Source organism: Ornithodoros turicata, unplaced genomic scaffold, assembly GCF_037126465.1.
Source record: "Ornithodoros turicata isolate Travis unplaced genomic scaffold, ASM3712646v1 ctg00001329.1, whole genome shotgun sequence".
NCBI lineage: Eukaryota > Metazoa > Arthropoda > Arachnida > Ixodida > Argasidae > Ornithodoros > Ornithodoros turicata.
Window position 1 is genome coordinate 29192 of NW_026999554.1, and position 14162 is coordinate 43353.

The 14162-nt window shown below is 47.7% G+C and overlaps 1 long non-coding RNA gene across 1 annotated transcript; it reads right to left on the bottom strand.

Moving 5' to 3' along the window:
* Positions 1-12079: 12079 nt before the first annotated feature.
* On the bottom strand, positions 12080-12766 carry LOC135376832 (uncharacterized). Its single transcript, XR_010417883.1, has 2 exons — positions 12561-12766; positions 12080-12224 (listed from the first exon to the last, which is right to left on the bottom strand). It is a non-coding gene; the product is annotated as an uncharacterized LOC135376832 (long non-coding RNA).
* Positions 12767-14162: the final 1396 nt, after the last annotated feature.

Sequence of the window (14162 nt, forward strand, 5' to 3'; positions counted from 1 at the left end):
CATGGGACATTACTCGGAGGAATGCCACATTTCAGGACAGTAGCCAGCTATTGCTTTATGTGAGTGTCAAGAACGTGGACAGTACTGGCTTTGGAGCTGTCGGTTCCTCTTCCTGCCTTTCCTTCTGACGTCTGTGGGTGCGTGTGAGGAATCCTTCAAAGCCAACGTCAAGACATTCCTCACCACCCAGGGGGTCAGGTCCAAGAAGTGTTGGACACACTTGTGCCAAAGACATTGAGTTTGTGTTCTTCATCGGTGTATAATGATCTATTTCACATTTTTCTTAGGGTACGACTGTTCTGGTTTACACAACAAAGGAAGTACGAAATAGGAAGGAGTTGCCTCAGGACAGAAGCCTCCGATATTTCCAAGAGAGACTGTTCTTCTGAATAGTTGTTCTTCTGAAATAGTACGTTACGTCAGAACTAAGTTCGTCTCTGCATGTTGTTGTAATGTAACCAGAAGTTTTCTTTCCATGCAAAAGGATATGCATGGTTCTGTTGTCTGTGCAGTGCTTTCAGTTGTAACCTAGATTACACATGATCTCTTGTAATTCTTTCATTCCTGTGTAGCATAGGATTTGTCAAAGTGCACTTTTGCACAAAGCTCCTTACTGTGTTATTTGTATTTTGACAGCCTAACAGAGTTCAGTAGTCGGTGCCTATTATTTATATGTTTAGTGTATGTACACCTGTGTACATAGATACCTAGCATACATTTTCTATTTTTTGAATCTTCAGCGGTTTGCCTATTCTTTGATGCGCATTAAGTGTATACCTGTGTACATAGATCACTAGCACAAAATTTTATCTTTTAAATCCTGCGCTGAGTTCACTAGTTGTGTGCACAACTGCCAGTATGTACGCGCAGTTATGTGCAGGGCTAAGCACCTTGTGCAGCTTGAAGATCTACACCACATGGAAAAATGTGCACAAAATAGCAGAAGCACAAAACATTGTCGATGCTTTGACATGATTTTAATATAAAAATGCTGTTGTAATCAAAGTAGTAGTCTTCAGCACAGGTGTGCACACACTGAACAAGATTGTCATTGCTGGATGCTGATATTATTGTGGCTGTTTTACAAGATGAAGTATCACGGACTTCTAAACTGAGCTAATGGACTTGTGCCATCTAATTCCCCATAGCATTCGTTACAATGCCAAAAACTGTGGGCAGACATAGCAGCACACAGTATGCAAGTATCATATAATGTGATCTTCAAGTGCAAATATGTTCACTTCCACTTTCTTTGTACGATATATCGGTGGAAAGATCCAGATGTGCATGAGGACAGCTATAGCAGCATGCATCGCACATAAAGGTCCTGGGCCCCAATGCAAGCTTCGCTACCATTTATATGTACCTTGGTGTGCGTCTCCTCGGTGGAAAAACGAGACGTCGGGTAGTGGAGAGAGTGTAGCTACACCGGTATCCGAAAGGTATCTCTCTGGTATCTTTTCACATCAGACTTGAAATGATCAACCCATATACATAACGTAACCTCCGAAGCCAACAAAACCCTGGATTACCTAAAGCATAATCTGCACCTTTGCGCTTCGCATATACGTCAGAGGGCTTTTGAAACCTTTGTTAGATCGAAGGTTGAATATGCTTACGTAGAGGACGGTGGTCTTCCTCTACATGAGCCCCGACCGGCGATGATGGTATGCCACGGAGAGGCGGTGACGGTGGCCTGTCTCCATGGCCGCGCCGGTGGAACTGAAGCCGGTGCTCCACGCGCGTGGCCATCGTTGTCGTCGTTGTCGTCGTTGTCGTCGTCCGCTACAGGGGTCCCCCGGCCGTCAGATGCGTTGCGGACGCATCGCAAGAACAGGGAACAGCGGGAACAGGGGCACGGCACACGTTGGCGGCGTTTCAGAGGGGATGAAGACGGGAACAGCATCCATGTGTAGGTAGTCATCCCTGTGGTAGGTGTGGACGGGAACAGCGATCCGTCGCAGAGAGAGTGAGGCGCTCGGTGTCGTGGTCCTGGGGTGCCGCGACCGGCACGGGAGCCGAAGCTCGATAGTCCCAGGTGGAGAGAGTGAGGTGCCGAGACGGGCTTAAGTGTGCCGAGGCGTCGGCTGCCGCGACTGCCGCAACCGGCAGGTGAGCGCAAGGCTCGAGTGTCGCGGCCGGCAGTGAGAAGCGTGAGAAGACTTGAGCGAAGAGAGAAGCGTAGGTGAGAGAGCGAAGAGTGCGGTAGGAGTGAAGGTGGGCCGTGTGTGCCGGAGGTAGTGCTGCTCGATGGCGTGGTCAGAAATTTGGGATGGTGAAGGGCCGAATTGCTCCGGACGTGATGTTCTCTGTCCGGGTCACCAAATGTAGAGGACGGTGGTCTTCCTCTACATGAGCCCCGACCGGCGATGATGGTATGCCACGGAGAGGCGGTGACGGTGGCCTGTCTCCATGGCCGCGCCGGTGGAACTGAAGCCGGTGCTCCACGCGCGTGGCCATCGTTGTCGTCGTTGTCGTCGTCCGCTACACTTATGCCATTTGGAGTCCCCACCAACATTACCTGATCGCTCCACTAGAGTCCATTCAGAACAGATCTGTCCGCTTCATCTCTTCATCCTACTTGTGGGAGGTTAGCGTCTGAAGTCCCACTTTAATATTCCTCTTCTATCCATTAGACATAAAATAGAGTTAGAAGTTAAGTTTGCTTCATAAAACCCCACTCTTGGCAACAAACTACTCTCTTCTCCGCACTTCGTTTCCTACCGCATAGACCACACAAAGAAAATCAGACAGATAGCTTCACGTTCTGGTCTTCATTTCCATTCGTGCATTTCTACCGCAATCCGAGATTGAAACACCCTTCCAGACGATATTGTGAACCTCTCAGAGAGCGGGCAGTCCCCGAGGTAATCGTGTCGACTTTTTCTTCAGTGTGATTCTTAGTATTTCTGTAATGTGGTGTTTCTTTTTGTGTAATTCTGTGTCGGTTTATGTCCCACCCCTCATGTAAAGCCCTCGGGCATTTGAGGTAACTAATTAAATAAATAAAACAATCAATAAACAAGTGAAGGACGTGTGAATAACAGTTGTGACAGGAATGATAGAGGCATGACAAAGAAAAAGAACGAGAATATCGAAGAGGAGGAAGAGGGAGGATAAATGCGCCTAAGGTGCGTGTCTAGATGCGATTGCTGTTCCCCGGTGTGTTGCGTTTTTCATGAAACCTACCCCGACTTCGTCAATGACTTTCAAATCCTTAACGTTTAATTTAAGGGGATTTTAGAAGTAGAGTCAAACGAACAAAGTCATATACCTAGCCAGGCTTTTAGGGGTGAATTGTATATTCATTTAAGAATCGCAGTGGTGCAAACAGCTGGAGGCAGAAGAATTTGACGGATGTTTTAACCCATAACTCAAGAGGGGTCGGCATTATCTCCTTAAAACCAAGAGAGGTAAAAGTTATCCACTTTGGAAAGACCTGCACGGGAGAATAGTAACCGTAGTCATAGATAGTGATGGCACGTTGCTTAGACTTACCAATACATATAGGCCAAATAAAGCAAATGAGTCGGGGGAATTTTATTGAGATGAGCTTCCTTCCTGTTTCATTGGAGCTTACAGTTTCAAAGTGGACGTGTCTTCAACTGTGTAATTGATGCGAAAGATATATCATAGGGTGAACACAAAATGTTTCTGGAGCTGCAGTGTTGCCAGAGGTTATATATGCACAAACATGACAAATGGAACTGTCGAAGAGCCGGGTGCCAGAAACAGGCCCACGAGAAGCGTGCATTGACATTCAAAGTTCAGGCACATCTGCATCAACTTCAGCAAACCGGTACTAGGTTTCTTCCCGGTGTGACATTTTCTTCTGCCAACGATCACCTTGCACTCCTGATGGAAGTGCAGTGCGAGCCAGTGAGGTACTTGGCGGCAAAATATAATCATGAGAATGAAGCCTGGTGCTCACGAAGGCTTCACTCCAAACATGTTTCCTCGGCGCAGCCACCAATGCAGGCTGTAATGGAAGATGGTAGCACTTTAGCCGCGCATTTACTACGAGGCGTTGAACACTCCCAAACACCCAGCGTGCGCATTAGTGCAGTGGTCTCTGCGATGTACCATCAGGTGGGTCGTTCACAGCCCTAGGTTTCGGCGAAGTTCTGCAGTCCTTCATCGTCAATACAGTACCTGTGCTGAAGTTGTAAGACTTTTACGACTCCAGCTTCCGAACGCTGACATCTAGTTAGGGGCTGTCAACTATTTTTATACGGCTATCAGGGAGTTGGAGTCCAGTCCACCAGTCCCTTTGGTGCCGACGAAGCTGCCTTCGTCGAATCACTGCTGGCTGGCTAGATGCCCGCTGGGCCAGTCTTCAGTGGAAGTTGGTTCACGATCTTCTTCCTCTTCATCAGCGATTGCGCCGTCTTCCTGTCACTTACTGACGGTTGCTTGTCTTGAAGGATGTGTGAAACAGTCGAGCACTGTTTTAGACGTTGCCACGTTCTCATTTTGCTGTGGCATAGCTTAACGCAAGTATTTGAGCTCTCAACTGTCTGTTTGGCCACCGTGCGGTTCCTAGAACCGTTACCGGTTCCGCGCACTCACTGCAGACAATTGGCTTCGTTAATTACGAAGATAAATAGTCAAATTTGAATCCGTCGTTGCCGGCTGCCTTCGGTGGCGCAGACTTCGGAGGCACAGCTATATTCCAGGCTGTCAGGACAGGTCTCCGTAGCCAAATCGTCCGTGAAAAAGCACGGTACGGCCTTCTGTAGTGCTCTCGCGGCTGGCTGACGTCTGCTCGACATTTTCATTCACGTTCAGTGTGAGTGGCAAGTCATGTTCTAGCCAGCTTGCTAGGTCTCTACTCTCCTCCGCAGCGACTCTCCCGTATTTGATAGTTCTCCTGCTTGATGACAATACACTTGCCATCCTGGAGATTGATGCGTCCAATCTTGATGACAGTATATTAATTGCACACTGTTTGCAATACAATACATTACCTGGCGGGGACGTCAGGGTGTGGTGCAGTTTTCTCTTTAATGGAAATTTTCGCTTAAAAATTATCTGGAAATTTTCTCTTCAAAATGTGCTTTTGCAGCGCTGTTTCCGGAAAGGTTCTTTCTCAAAATCTCCGAAATTTGTACTGGCAGCAAGTCCCCACGTATTAAATAGCGCGTGATTATACCAAATGTTATCGGTAATTGGTGTTATTGATGTATCTTCCCAACAGTGATTAACTTCTTATGGCAAAGTTTTCATGCTCGAAAGAATGTCTCATAGAATACTGCGACCGGCAGCAGTTCTCTCAGGCGTCGTCGTCGTCATCACGTTCCGCTAGGGGAGCAGCAGTGACGAAGCTTTTATTCTAAACCCGTCAGCCACACCAGCAAAGTCGGATGACTGGCGCTGATGACATGTAGCAGTTGCCGGTCCCGAATTTCGCGTTTGCGGTGATCACCGTGGTAACAATCACAGGCGATACGATAAGAAACAGTAGCAACCATGTTCCCATAAGTTCCCATAAGCGCCATATGTTCCCATGAGCCTTTGCGTGCCACAGCTGGCGCTTGCGATCCCAATGAAGCAGAACCGTATATTAAAAGGGAGTCTGGCCATTAATGGGTCATGCCTATACCTGAAGCTCCACCAACTTTTTCAGCTTTCTGACCAATGAAGTCTTGAAATATGGGGCGCTATCAATCAACCTATCCTCACTATTTGTCCCCCTATCCAACATGGCCAGCGCCATTTTGGGTGGCAAGTGGATTGGATGGGATTGAAATGGATACTTCTCGCAACCCGCAGAATTAGTGGGTTTTTGGTGCAAATTTGATGAGCGCCACCTAGGGAGCATAAGGCACGTCGGGAGTTGTCGTCTGCTTCCGTCGTTGCACCGCTGCCGGCAGAACTACCTGCTGGGACACATTCTGTCGTCAGAATGATTTTAAACAAATCTACATGAACAGTTGGAATATAAAAGGCAAGAATGTTTATATCCATGAAATCCAGCAATTAAATATAAGATTGTACAGCACAGTGCCGTTTTTGTTATGATTTCGTTGTGATCGCCGCGATCGCCGTGTTCACTAGGCCTAACATCGGCGACAAAACGTATTATTTTCGATTAGATATCGACGGATGAGCGTAAGTTGAAACTGATTTCCGAGAAACGTATATGACAATGTGCATTTGCAGTGTAAAATCAGAGTAGTCTGTGAAAAAAAAAATTGTCACGAAATCCCCGCTTCACTATGTTTGCTTTCGACGCCATTTTGGGTGGCACTATGGTGTCATGGCGACCCCCTTGGTAAAAAGCAAACCAATCAGAGGAGCGAGACTGTGATTGACAGGTCGAGCCTCTTTTTGTGACTCCTCCCAATGGCCAGACTCCCTTTTAATATACGGCTCTGCAATGAAGGCTTCTGAGGGATCTCAGGCGGTTGCTGTTTTGTGGTCTGTTTTTGAAGCGTGATGTGGGCAAGCTAACGCTTGTCCCATCCTACAGTTGGCGATACAAAACCATGTTGCATATACATAAGAAAAAAGAAGAAGTTGACTACATAAGAAGCACTAGTTGATCCTGCTCTTCGTTTTTAACGCGATAGCAGTACTATTTTTTAATTGTGATGTGGGCAAGCTTTCGTTTGTCCCATCTTACAGTTGCAATACGAAGAAGTTGTTCGAACTGGACCTGTTCCCTCCACGCTCCGGGTTGCTGGATTCTCCATTTGGTAAGTTTGTGTTTGTTTGTTTTTGTGAGTTTCTTTCCTTCTCTTTGACGTGCTTCCCCCTTTTGAGGGTCTCTTTGACATGTCAGTGGTGTGAGTGGTTTTGGTGTTTGGTCCGCTGACCCCAACCAAACCATGGCCAGCAGGCCGCTAGATTTTTCGGTGGGACTGCCCTCTAATGTGTCCCGCGTCAACTTCCTGGTTCCCCTCGTGAAGAAAATAGACAAGATCGTGAAAACTATGCGTCATTTGGGCGGAGGCGCATGCACTCCCGTAGTGAAATCGAAGCAGACCGCTCAAACAATAAAGGCCTTTCGTTCGGTCACTGTGAAAGCGTAGGTGACTGAAATGGTTTCCATGGAATCTAACTTAATCACAGTGGCGGTAGTGTCTGTACCGGTTCCGGTCCTAGATCAGGCTGTGAAGGCGGCCCGTACTGGTTTTGGGCCTGACTGGGTTGAATTAATTACGGATTGAAACGGGCAACCGTCGAGTTTTGATGAAAATGAAAAGCCCCGTTCCCATTTTCCTCTACCTCAAGCGCGTTTGTGCCTACACTGCAATTGCGAAGGGCATTTAAGAAAGATTGTGTCGCATCAGTGTGCGCCGAGATTGGTTGTGAGTCGTGTGATGCTCTGGGCAAGTGCTGCGGCGGTGACCACGCCACAGCGACTTGCACAGTCAAGACATGGGCTTCACGTGTACTTGGTGATAGTGTGTCGCCGGACGCTCCCGTGGTGCCTCTTCCGGTGGTTGTGGGGGAGCCGGTGCGCTCCGTAGAGTTGGAGTGTGCCTCTACCGCACCCGCCGGAGCTACTGGAGCAGACGCAGTAACTGTCGGTGTGGCAGTTCAAGAGAGTACCAGCGGTGTTCAGAGGTGTTCCGCGGCAGTTGCCCGTGCATCTGCTCGCGGTTCGGAGTGCGGCAACTGTGATACCGCCCCCGTGGGCGATTCCTTCGTTCCTGCTGTTGAGAACAATGTAGATGACGACAGCGTAAGTGTCGCGTCTTCCGAATCCAATAGGTTGGAAATCGACCGGGAAGCAGGTGCTGTGACGCCTGGCTGTAAACGGAAGCATGACTCCTCGGACGGGTCTCCTGATGTAGTGGAGACGCCGCCATCGTTGATGACAAAAATGTCGGCTCATGATTCCAAGTGAAGCCAGAGATTATCTGTCAATTCTATGTTTGTTTTCTTACTGACCCTCTTTTTTATGTCCCAGCTTTGTGTCGCCACCTTAAACATGCGTGGGTTTTGCAAACAGGCCAAACAGTTGGGAGTTGCCAGCTGGGCGAAATTGCCCCATGTCGATACCCTACTGCTGCAAGAAACTAGATCATTATCAGGAAGGTCCATTGAAATTCTAGAAACTTGCCATGTGGTCATGGCATTCTTCAGCTGTGGCTCGCCTCTAGCGTTCTTTATTTCTAACCTGCGTTTTTTATTTTCCCGTCTTTTCATGGCTCCATCCGGTGGTTTGAAATCGATGTGGATGGAAAGGTGGTATCTCTGGAATTTCAGCTTGACGGCAAATCGTCTGGAATTGTAAATGTTTATGCGCTTGTACGTCGTAGTGAGCGATGGGACTTCTTCCGTCGACTAGACACTTTTCTTTTTCATTTTCACTTTGGCTTCATACTTGCTGGTGATTTTAATAGCACGATCAACCGCCAACACGTTGTGCAGGCGTGCAGAGAACTGGAGCGCCTTGTAAGCGCCATTGCCTTAACTGACGCCTAGTGTCACGTTCACGCCGAGAGATGCGAATTCACTTGGGTTAACTCCCGTGACTATCACAGTCGGCTGGATCGCTTCTATGTGTCTCCGGGAATGCTGAATTCTGTCTCTGGGTGCAACACGAAACCGGCCGGGGACGTCACTGATCATCATGGAGTCGTTTTTTCTTTCTCAGGGCTGAATAATTTTCTAACTGGTCGCTGCCTTTGGCGATTGATCTTGGTTTGCTAGACGACGAGGAAATTAAAGAAGACATGCGACACTAGCTGTCGGAACAATGTTCCGTACCCGCTTTTGGGTCCGATCACTGGGAGGCTTCGAAGCTGGGAGCCTCTGATCGCTTTGGATGTTGCGGAAGACAGCGCGCGCGTGAACACCGGGAGTGTAGAGACTCACTCAGGATCTTAGCAGGTCTTAGCTATTCTACGCCACCATGGCTCTCGCAGCCATGACACTGCATCTGATATCGGCGATGTGCAGAGGCTCCTGATGGCCGTGAGAATGCGTTCCTGGCACAATTTCGCTGCACAGCGAAGCGTCGAACCCTGCTGTCGGAAACATACTGCTCCCGCGTACTCCCCCGGCGCTGTGTGGCAGGAAACCCGGCCTCGGATATCGCCGTTGTCCGGTCAGCTGATGGCGAACTTCTCACACAAACTAATGGCATTCGAGCTGCAATGCGTGAGAATTGCGCAGCCCTTTATCAAGATTCATCATCCAACGAGCCGGTGGTTAGCCCGGAGTGCCCACTCCTGGTGAAGCAAATGGAATTTGCAGACTCAGGGCCGCCCACGCAAAATAAACTTTTTACTGTTTCTTTAATACCGAACGGGAAGTGCGTCAGCATCGATCGCCTCCAAGTCGAGTTCTACAAATGTTTCTGGAGGGTAATGTGCGGTGCTTTAACTCGTATATGTAATCAATGCTTGTCGCGAGGAGCGCTCTGCTCCACAGTGCAGAGTGGCATAATTGTCCTTCTCTGCAAAGAGGCGTCAAGAAAGCAGGGCCCGGATGCGTATCGCCCCATAACACTTTTGACTTGCGACTACAAAATTCTAACCAAGGGACTTCTCCTAAGTGCTTCGACGCAGTTGGAGAAGGTCTGGCACCCATGTCAAGCCTATTTGGTCCCTGGCAGGTCATCGGTCCTCCACAGGATGGCCATTCGTGACCCCATCCGGTGGTTAAACCTGGGACAGATAACAGGTGTGTTAGCCTCGTTCGACCAGGCTCAGAACAGAACAAAGAGAAAAAAAAACACTTATAATCGGGACAGAGGAATACAAACTGCGGTGAAAGCAGCAGTAAAATATGCTAACAAGGGACACAATAGCTAACAACAATAGCTAACAACAAAAGGGCTAAGCACACAACAAATCATTCCACCACAGCAACAGTCGCGAGAACAGAACGAGACATAGAACCAGCCAGGCAGAGAACTAAATCATAATGCGTCTTTCTCCTCTATAGAGTCAGGAATCTGCCCCCCCCCCCCCAGTGGGTACTTTTTCAATTAATTACATTTATTAATTACGTGGATAAATTATTAAGAATCATGCCAGTGACACTCTTGATCTCGAGGCCAAGGCAGGTTTCGCCGAACACAGAAAATGGCGGACAGGAACAATAACACCCAGCGCCCTGCTGGTTGTCAGCGTCACTGCTACTCGTAAACGAAGCGGGGACAGAGTTACCACATCCGTTCCATCCGAGAGACAGGCAGAGGGCCGAATCGTAATCCTTTTTTCTCCTCTAAAAGCCCCACGTCTGTCTCCCTTACGGTTATTTTCTGAACTATTTTAATCGTTCTAGCCCTACACCCGTCCAGATCAAGGGTGTTGCAACACTAGCGTCATCGTCATTAAACATTTTATCATTCGTACTTTAGTTAGTTTTATAGCAACACGAGTTTTCGCACCATCGCAAGATCGGTTGGAAGATCTGGAAAATCGGAAGGTAGACCCAGAAGATGATGAAAAAATGGCTAGGAAGCGAGCGAGCAGGTGAAGATGATGCATGATGTAAAAACCTCGAGACTAGGGAACACGAAGGGACAGACACTTTTGAGACTTTGACAGACACTTAACACACACTTTTGAGACTTCGTGTTTGTGTCTGTCCCTTCGTGATCCCTAGTCTCGGGGCTTTTACATCATGCACCAGCAGATGAGGTGATCAGTGGTGAGAAACATGCAAGACACTGTCGCTTCCAGTTCCCAACAAATATTTCAGTAGAAACGTTGAACCAAATGCGAGAGGAGAGGGAGTATCTCCAACATTTTTTTGTGATTTATTTTGGAATAGATTAATAAAACTACACACGAATGGTACCCGTAAGGAATTGTCACTCTGAGGCTCGGATAAGTTGCCAGAACAGAACCGTTGCTCATGACGTTGTATATTAGTCGTCATCCACGATTACAGGGTGCCTTGGGAAGGATACGGTAATTTCACGCGTATAAGCCGCACCGCAGGTAAGCCACAGGAAGCGTTTTTAGGAACGTTTTGAAAATTTCCTGGCAGATAAGCCGCGGTCAATACGAGACGACTCATTTGTGCGACAAAGGAGACCATACAGAAGACCATAAACCCTGTGGTCCATACTCCGGGATCGGTATAGTGTACAACAAAGGAGGTCAGTGCTAGAGTTCTAGCAAGATCGGATTGTTGGGCGTTTTTCGTGGACTGATGGGTCAGTGGGCTTCCAGAAGACGTGAATCACTATCACCACTTTCGTCAAAGCTGCTGAGGGAATGCACCAGGAAGATCAATCTGCTCGAATGTGGACCCGTCCCTGTTACGCACTGTTCGTGCATCGGCAGGGCAGTGCTGTTCCACAGACACTGTCGACACTGTCGTTAAAACCGGCGTATGGGAAAATACCACGAAAAAATAGTCATCAGAAAAGCCGCACCGGCTAATACGCGTGAAATTACGGTAAATGTGCAGCAAGGCGATCCCGGTACTACATCACGCTACTGTTGTCAGCAGAGATTTCACGTTGCCAATTCTCTTCCCAGGTGCTCCTTTTGGGAACGTTTTGCACTATGCCCTGCTTAGTTTTAGTCCTTCCTCAGTTGTCGTGCACGACTTCTACATGTCTAGAATGTCTGCACGAGTCTCTTTGCCCATGTAGAGAAACTGCAAGACAAGTGAAAACGCCATCACTGCCTCGGCGTCCATGCGGAATTACGAGATGTTATTGCCATCTGCTATTATGGCTGATTTTGCTGTCCCTAAAGTTCTTCGCCCTCCGGAGTCTGTTTTTATTAAATGCACTTTGCAGACGATCAGCACCAGGTGGCATGCGTAGCAGCGCCCACAGTGCTCCTTCGAATACTTTATCTCGTAGGCGCATATTAGGCACACACTGTGAAGGTCAGTGACAATATTTTAGTTATTATTTATTGGTATATTTATGGTGCTCATGAGTAGTAATGTTACAACTCAAGATTTACACAGAAAATCCACGGCAAGTATTGCACTTTTTACTTTAAATTATTTTAAAATTACTTTAAAATTTTAAAAAATTTAAATTTTTAAAGTTTTTAAATTGTGGAAAACCTGACTCAGTGCAATACTTGTCGTGGATTTTCAATGTAAAACTCGGGTTGTAGGAAATAAAAAACTAGATAGAAAGGAAGAAGACAGTGGGAAATGATTTATTTGAAAATCAACGACGCCATCTTGAAGAAATCACGCCGGTGCGGGCGACTGGAGCACGACGGTTGCAGAGGCAGGTGGCACGCTAGTTCCAAGGCATCACACCAGATGGCGCCAGCATCGTAGCTCTATACGAGAAACACAGAGAACAAGAAAGTACTAGCGACACGTAAAAATGGCAACACTGCTCGACAAGTCTAAGCATGCCAGAGCGCGGGGAAAAGGCCTAACCGCTACTGCTAAACAGCACGGAGAAAACACTACACATTGGGGGAAAAGGCTTAAGGCAATCGACTAGGCCTAACCACAGCGTCACAACACTTCGCGGCTAACACAAGGCGGGAACCACACGATGGTAAACGTGCGTCAACAGGCTTGGACACCGCTAAACAAGTCTAAACATGCGAGAAAAGGCTTAACACGAGCACGGTAAAACAACGCGCAAACATCGGTAAATCACTCACCTTTTTCCCCGCTGCGACGGAGCGTCCGCTCTCGTCGACAGCCAGGGATCAAGTGACGACGGAGCGAACGACCGCACGTCTTCTCCCAACGAGAGCCAGAGGTGGACTGACGTAAGCGCCACTCTACGGGTGCTACGCATGCGCGCGCTCGTAGCGCCCTCTGCGCGCTCCTACCGCCACCTGCGAGAGGCTAAGAGAGAAGAGCATTCCTGCACCATCTTCTCTCGTTGCTCATTGGTCGTGAGGCTAAGTGAGAAAAGCATTCCTGCGCCCCCTGCTGGTCGTTCTCATTGGTCCAGACATCATCCTATTGTCTCAGGGCTACACTGTTTTTTTCCACTAATGCTCCTCTAGACAAGATCAATCTGCAGTGAAGCCACGGTATGACGTCATCATGCACCTGCGTGCTCAAGGACGCGTGCGCTCTAGACAGGGGACCTATTATTTATTGAATCACTATCCCAAGATTATTTCCTTTATTCTTCTATAACGATTGCATAGGAAACTATTGCAGAAGAGCACCATGCATGAAAGCTGATCGAAGGAATTCCAAAGTCTTACTAAATGAGACTTGCAAAAGAACAAAATATCCTAACATGTAACTCCATCAACGGCTAATAAGATGACTAGGTACTCAACAAATCAACGCGCGCAGAACTCAGGGCAGCACTATCGTCAAGACGACAATGTTCCTTGTCAAAAAAGACAAAATACAAAGCGTTAACAAAGGAAAGCATGCATATCGGGGCATGTCAGGACACGTCAGGACAAATTCGCACGACTGTTGGGCAACAGAGGAAAACGAACACTTGAACAGAGTGAAAAGACGCTCACTATCATCGGACACGTACACTACATTCCCTCATTGTAAATCCGCTCGTCACAAAATCCACCTGCATCGTCGAACACCATTCACCAGTGACGAACCACACATCCGCACCCCATCAGAGGCAGACACAACCCCACCTAAGCTACGCTCTTCTACTGACGATCAACGCAATTGCCAGGATCATAATTACCGTGTCTACACCCGCCAGTGTCCAAGAGAGAAGTGAATCCTCGCGCCCCCTGCAGGCCAGTCTCATTGGTCGTGACGGCATCCTATTGTCTCAGGGCTACCCTGTTTTTTTCCACTAATGCTCCTCTAGACAAGGTCAACCTGCAGTGAAGCCACGGTATGCCGTCATCATGCAGGTGCGTTGCTCAAGGACGCTTACGCTCTAGATAGGGGACCTGTTATTTATTGAATCACTATCCCAAGATTATTTCCTTTAATTCTTCTATAACGATTGCATAGGGAACTATTGCAGAAGAGCTCCATATATGAGAGGAGATTATAGCATTTCATTCCCAAAGTCTTACTGTACAGGGAAAAAAATGGTGCAGCAAGACATGTTCATCCCACCCGAGAGCCAGGTAGATAATGATGCTTTGTTCCTCCTGAATAAAGTCACACACCTGTCCCCCTCGCGGTTACTCTCTGAACTAAATGAATCGCAAAAGTATTAAGAATAGCACTATTCCCATTCAAGGCAGCACTATCGTCAAGAATGTTTCTCTTCAAAAAGGAAAAATCTACATCTAGAAGGAAAACATGTCAGA